Here is a 7,178-nt window from a genome sequence, read left to right as displayed (position 1 = left end):
ATTTCTGGTCTACTGTCAGGAGACCTGGGTTTGATTCCTGGGTCAGGAAGATCCACTGGAGAAGGAAATGACAACCCACTCCAGTATTCTTGCCTGGAGAATCCTGTGGACAGAGAATCCTGGCAGGCTATGGTCCATTGGATTGCAAGAGTCAGACACCACTTAGTGACTAAACCACCACCACCCACTGTCTCAGAAATAGATACCATCTTCCACTCTCTGATTATTGATGCAATTTCCAGCCTTTATATATGGTGAGAGAATGAACAACAGTTATTGTTCTGTCGTTATCACATTGAACTACACTAGTTGTAAAATAATGAAGTGAGCTTGTAGCCTGGCAAAAATGAAACATGCATAAATTGTCCAAATGAAGTGGCTTTCCCCAAGATTGAGCCACAATGTGTTATGAGCTATTTCTCCATCCGCCGTTGAGATTCTGTTCCAGTATTCCCTGAGATAGGGTTAGGGTTTGTGGTGGGGAAGGAATTTCATGCACACCTTCCCTAACCTAACTGCCCATGAGTTCTTCTCTGGTCATTGCTTATGAGTTTGGTGAATGGGACTTCCCTGGTGGCTCAGACGGTAAAGTGTCTGCCTACAATGTGGGAGACCCAGGTTCGATCCCTGGGTCGGGAAGATCCCCTGGAAAACGAAATGGCAACCCACTCCAGTACTCTTGTCTGGAAAACCCCATGGATGGAGGATCCTGGTAGGTTACAGTTCATGGTCTCGCAAAGAGTCGGACACGACTGAGCGACTTCACTTTCACTTGGTGAATGGGGTGGGGGGGGGAAGATGAGTATAAGGAATCAAAATAGAAAGAGTCAGGGGAAAATGTTTATCTATTCAGTTGTGCATCGTGTCTCTAAACCCATAAAAAGAATGGCTCTGGTGGCTGCCCTGCATCTTCACCTTCACCTCTAACACGTAAAATAGTCAGAATGAAGCTACAGGCAGAACACTGATGAGAGAGCGTGGTCAGATGACCTCACTTCATTTTGAGGTGGGAACACTTGTTGTGAAGGAGGACTCAGTGAGAGGCTGGTGTGGCTGACTTGGCATCTCCTAGACATGTCTGAGGGTCTCTGCTCCCATCCTCCAGGCTCCAGATGTGAGTGGCATGGGGCTGTCTTTCCTCTGTGCTGTGGAGACTGCTGTCTTGTCCTCCTTTATCCCCGTGTTTTCTGTGGAAGATGCGTTCACTGGTGCTGGAGACCCGACAGTCCCTAGCTGATCCCAGTGGAGCCATAGTTTCTCTGGTCACAGCACGGGAAGTGGGATGGCCAGACGGTGCAGGGATGTCCGGGGAGCAGAGAGGAGGAAAGCCTGTGTTCTGGGTCTGCACTGCCTTCGACTTCTTCCGTCACCTCCTGGTGGAAGCTGACCAGGGAGAGGAAGCCTGGAGGCACCCTGGATAGCATAACCAGGCCCGGGGAGGGGACTGGCCTGGAGGACCAGCGGCCGCAGCAGCACCAGCTGGGACTCTAGGTTAGTAAAACCTCAGCTGGCTGAAAGCTGAAGTGCAGAGGGCTGCCATCCACCACATCCCCGTAACCAGGACTCCTCTGCAGGCTGCTGCATCATGAATGTTTTATTGTGCTGTTCTTTTTGATGAATACACCATCCATCTTGATTTCCTATCTGTTTAAAACCTTATTTCTGTGAATTTTTCTTCAGCATTTGTGATCTCTAAACAAAACAAAAAACTCAAAGGAGCAAGGAGAAAATATCAAATAGTGAGAGATGAGTACATGTAACTCTTTAAAACAAAGCCTTGCATAGTTGGCATTTGCTTTGTTTTCACCCTTTCTCCCCAAAATACTTTTGTTGTTGTTGTTATTGAATTTTTTTTAATTATCAAAGATGATAAATGTACAATATTGAGAAGTATAGGACAATACTTTTAAATGTATTGACGTTTATAATTAGGCGAAAAAAAATTACCCCTTAAACTCATCATTACTCAGTGGTAGCTAAAAGTTATTTTTCATTTTTCATATTTTTGCATAATAACAAATTGTCTAACATCCTGCTGGGAGCTCTTTTCATGTGGACTCATTAAAGAGCTTGTAAGTGAAAGCAAATGCATAAGTACAAAAACCTATGATTTTCTCCAAAATAAATAAATCCCGGTCTATGGTGTGCCTTCGTCTGCTTTCGCCAAGAGAGGTTACTGCGAGTCCAGTGTGTTAGGGAGAAAGCTTTTGTTGTGAGCTCCAGACTCATGCAGGACCCAGATCGTCCACAGCACTTTCATGTGTCTCTTAGAAGTGACTTTCAAAGGGAATGGTGAAGACAGACATTTTCCTCGGTTCTCAGCAATTTCCTTGCTGATAAATCTAAAGATTCCCAAGACTTCCTTTTTCTTTAACTTTTTATTAAAGAAGAGATGAGAGAGGTTCCAAAGACAGCCTGACCCTCTGGCCAAGCCTCGAAGCTTTCCTCGTCTCTCATGCGGATGTCAGTTCAGTTCCTTTCTTCCTTCATTAAACAGACTGAATGAAAGCCCCATCCAGGCCCCTCGTCTCACAGCTCTGCCAGGTGACTCTCACTCCTCTGCTCTGATCTGTCCTTCACCCCATCTGAGTGTACGTTTAGCATTGTTGGCGTCCTCTTGTTTGTGCTTTTTCCCTGCACACTAAAAAAACCCACAAATTATCAGGTAACGTTCACCATCCTGCTCCCAATGTTAGCTGCTGGGCACCATGTGGAATAAGTGAGCATAGGGGGTGTCTCCCACCCAAGGCCACTCTGCTCCCTTGCCCTTAAGATGTCCTGTGCCCAGATCGAGGACCATGAGTACATGGATGTGAAGGTAGTTGTTGTTGTTCAGCTGCTAAGTTGTGTCTGATTTTTTGAAACCCCATGGACTGCAGCATTTTTGAAATTGCCCACTGGGCAGTAAAGAGGCCCAGTGAGTTAGTCTTTCCGCGCAGTGACTGTTGATTGGACACTGTCAGAAGGCAGGTGCCTTCTGTTCAGTACAGCTGGTGTGATAAGGATGCAGGAGCACCTTCAAAAAGCAAATGTGTGTTCGTTTCATCTTAGTTATTTATCTATAATCAATGAATATAGTGTTTTACAAAAATCACATTAATACAGAAATGTAGGACTTCTGTGGTGGCTCAGTGGTAAAGAATCTGCCTGCCAATGCAGGAGACACAGGTTCGATCCCTGGTCTGGGAAGATCCCATATGTCTTGGAGCAGCTAAGCCCGGGCGCCATGACCACTGAGCTTGTACTCTGGAGCCCGAGGGCTGCAGCTACTGGAGGCTGCACACCTGAGAACTCACACCCTGCAACAAGAGAAGCCAGCATAAAGAGAAGCCCGTGCACTGCAACTAGAGAGTAGCCCCACTCACTGCCACTAGAGAAAAAGCCCTTGAAATAATGAAGAGCCAGCACAGCCAGAAGAATATAAATAAACCAAAAATTATAGAAAAGAACTTAAAAATATAGAAGTGTATCTACTCTGTTGAGAATATGTCACCGTGTGAGCCTCTGCTTTATCTGTTGATTGGTAACTAAAACTGGAGTCAAAATGGACAGAGAAGGGAAACTAGAAGAAATCAAATACCTTAACTCAGGAGATTTAAAATAAACATTGATAGTCACTTTTAACAGTTGAAAGCCTTGCGTGCCAGCCCAAGCATCTGGGTTCAGGGCTGTAGTATGGCCTTGACTTCCTGTGGCTGGGGGAGCTCACTGAGACTGTGCTCCAAGTGGCCACGTGTGAACACCCCGGAGGACTTCACTGACGGCCGCGCCTGTTGCTTACAGTGGACGAATTCAACGGCAGTGTGTAATGTTCTTTGTGCCTGTAAAATGCCTTTTTTTGTCCTCATTCTATGAAGTGTGTTATATAAAGTTGCATTTGGAAGAGCATCATGTCAGAAATGATTTTTTAGTGGTTTAGTGAAAAATATGGTCAATTTCCTTTTCATCATCTGCATTTTTTATTTAAGGAATTTTTTCTTTTTATCATGATAAACTGTTAAAACTGAGAGAATGTTTGAGGATCATTTAATCCAACTCCCAAGTTTCAAAGGAAAAAAATCTTGAGGAAAATTATGTTTCAACAAGATCACAGGACATTGTGACCAATATTAAAGGCTCCATTTATAACTTAGTATCACTTAGTGCTAATAATTATATTTCCCAACTTTAGGTCAAATATCATAAATATTCATTGCTAGGAGAAACATCCAAGAAATCCACGTTTTCTTTCATGTAAGATAGGACCACAAATATCATTAAAGTATGAAAATTTGTTTTAATCTCACTTTGTATATTTTAGATAATGCAAATTTTGGGTTAAGCAAGCATGTGTTTACAACAGCTTTATTTAAGCTATCAGATTTTTCTTAAAGAGCTGAGTGTTACTTCTTAGGATATTATTTGATTCTCATTTCAAGCTTTTAATATAAATTAGAAATTATCTATCTACATTTTTATATATTCTTATATGTAATATTCTTGCCTGGAGAATTCCATAGACAGAGGAGGTTAGCAGGCTACAGTCCATGGGGTTGCAAAGAGTTGGACATGACTGACTGGCTAACACATCACTTCATATGTAGTTTAAAATATGAATCAACGAATATAAATGCATACATACGTACTTGTGTGTGTATGTGTGTATGTGCACATGTGTAGGTATGAGTGTGACATTTGGGATCTTTGGAAGCTTACTTGTTTGGTAGCTTTTGATGGAAATTTGTTTTCTAATGCTCCATTTACTGACAAGTCAGCATATAATCAACTATGAATTTTTATGCTTTTCTTCATGTAATATTCTAAGATATAAAAATAGTTTGTATTTTTTGTATATAATTTTAATTTATAATTGTAGTCAGAAACTCAGACTTGTTTGTAGAATGTGTTTTTAATTCTTACAAAAAACAAATGTAGGTTAAAAACAATTTGGCAAGAAGGTGATTATGAATACTATTAAATCTGGCATCTAGCCCAGGAAAAAGACGTCAATTGATAGAAGACTCCAATTTATTTCCATCTGGAGACTGTTCAGGAATGCTTGGAAAACAAAAACTGCTGCTATAACGTCCTAAAATTGCTTGCTCTGGCTTCTTATAGTTTAAATTCAGTCGTTATGTGCTCAAGGTTACAAGGGCACTGACTAGTGTTCAGAAAGGGACAAGTCAAGAATCATGTTGCCTGATGGAGAGTAGGATGTAAAGGTTTTAAATACAATGAGTAAAGAAACTAAAATCATTAAAAAGGAAACAAAGACATTTAAGGACTTCCCTGGTGGCTCAGATGGTAAAGCGTCTGTCTACAATGCGGGAGACCCAGGTTCGATCCCTGGGTTGGGAAGATCCCCTGGAGAAGGAAATGGCAATCCATTCCAGGACTATTGCCTGGAAAATCCCATGGGCAGAGGAGCCTGGTAGGCTACAGTCCATGGGGTCACAAAGAGTTGGACACGACTTAGCAACTTCACTACTTCACTATAAGACATTTAGGAAGAAATAAAAATGAGGGAAAAGTGAAGTAGAAGTGGAAATATGCGTTAAAATACTAACCATGTCATATAGAAAAGTTACAGGTGGAAGGGAAGGATTTGTATCAAGAAATGTCTAATATCCGGATATCAACTTACTGTTATTATTGAGCATTTTTTTCATAGAAAGATAAAACATATACTGAAAGTTCATGAAAGGTCAAATATAGTGTAGAAAACTGTTATTGTTCAGTCACTAAGTCATGTCCAACTCTTCTGTGACCTCACAGGCTGTATAGAGCCCACCAGGCTTCTCTGTCCATGGAATTTCCCAGGCAAGAATACTGGAGTGGGTTGCCATTTCCTTCTCCAGGGGATCTTCCTGACTTAGGGATCGAACACATGTCTTCTGCATTGGTAGACAGATTCTTTACCACCAAGCCACCAGGGAAGCTATAGCAATTACTTTGAGTAAATATCTGTTTAACATAAGCAGGTGGAAAAAAAAAAACTGTCAATTCATTAGAAGCTACCTAATTCATTCATAAGCTACACTGTCAGTTCATTAGAAGCTTAGGGGTATGTGCTACAAGTACTAGGAATAGTGTCTCAGAAAGTAGGAAACTGAATCCATAAGAAGATATGATATGCAGGAAGCAAAGGTGGAAGTGGAAGCAGAGCATTTTTAAACATGTTGATAAATATGAATGAACAGAGATTAAGCACTGATCAAGTTTAAGCCAGCGAGACGTGAACAGTTAGACCACCAAAGGAAAGACTGTCAGGACAGAGTTCAGTTCAGTTCAGTTCAGTCGCTCAGTCGTGTCCAACGCTTTGCGACCCCATGAATTGCAGCACGCCAGGCCTCCTTGTCCATCACCAACCCCCGGAGTTCACTCAGATTCACATCCATCAAGTCGGTGATGCCATCCAGGACATCACTAAATCATTGCCACGCCTCTTTTCTGTGGTGGAGAGTGATACTAACTCTGGATTTTGGTAACTCAGGATGGCTTCCTAAAAATTATGGTAAGATACTAAAAAATAAAAAGAGAATAACATTTCCATGCTAGGAGGGGAGAAAGAGTACATGAAGAAAACTGTGTCAACCTAAGCAAAGGGAATCTGACTCTTTGCAACCCCATGGACGGTAGCCCGCCAGGCTCCTCTGTCCATGGAATTCTCCAGGCAAGAATACTAGAGTGGGTTGCCATTCCTTTCTCCAGGGGAATCTTCCCAACCCAGGGATCAAACCTGGGTCTCCTGCCTTCCAGGCAGATTCTTTACTGTCTGAGCCACCAGGGAAGGAGAGATAATTTTATTTTTATTTATTTATTTATTTTAATTTTAAACTGATTAAGAACAGATATTGCATTTGATCTTGGCCAAAAGGCTAAGAAGCAATGAGGGGGAGAGATAATTTTAAAGATAAAGTGTCTTATGTAAAAACACTCAGGTTTGTGTAAGTAGAATTTACTTAGTGGCTTTTTATTTTTTCCTTGAAAATATGCCAGTAAGCATATTTGGTTTAATGAAGAAGGATCAATAACTTTTTTTAAAGGCAGTCATCCTCTCAGCTACCTTTTCTTCATCAAGTCCTTAGAAGTTTAATTCTGACACATATCAGATCGTCTTCCTTTCTGCCTCTGGTGTCAGGCACTCACGTCCAAGCCTTTCTACCTGGGTTATTAGTAGCTTTCTCTGTGCTCTCCCT

The 7,178-nt window shown here is 41.7% G+C and overlaps 1 pseudogene; it reads right to left on the bottom strand.

Annotated features, from left to right (window-relative positions):
* Positions 1 to 6,702: 6,702 nt before the first annotated feature.
* LOC129627445 (uncharacterized) lies at positions 6,703 to 6,869 on the bottom strand (annotated as a pseudogene).
* Between the last annotated feature and the right edge of the window lie 309 nt (positions 6,870 to 7,178).

This window comes from Bubalus kerabau, chromosome 14 (genome assembly GCF_029407905.1).
Source record: "Bubalus kerabau isolate K-KA32 ecotype Philippines breed swamp buffalo chromosome 14, PCC_UOA_SB_1v2, whole genome shotgun sequence".
Lineage (NCBI taxonomy): Eukaryota > Metazoa > Chordata > Mammalia > Artiodactyla > Bovidae > Bubalus > Bubalus kerabau.
Note: the sequence above shows the minus strand (reverse complement) of the source record. Positions and strands in the feature narration are given on the sequence as shown.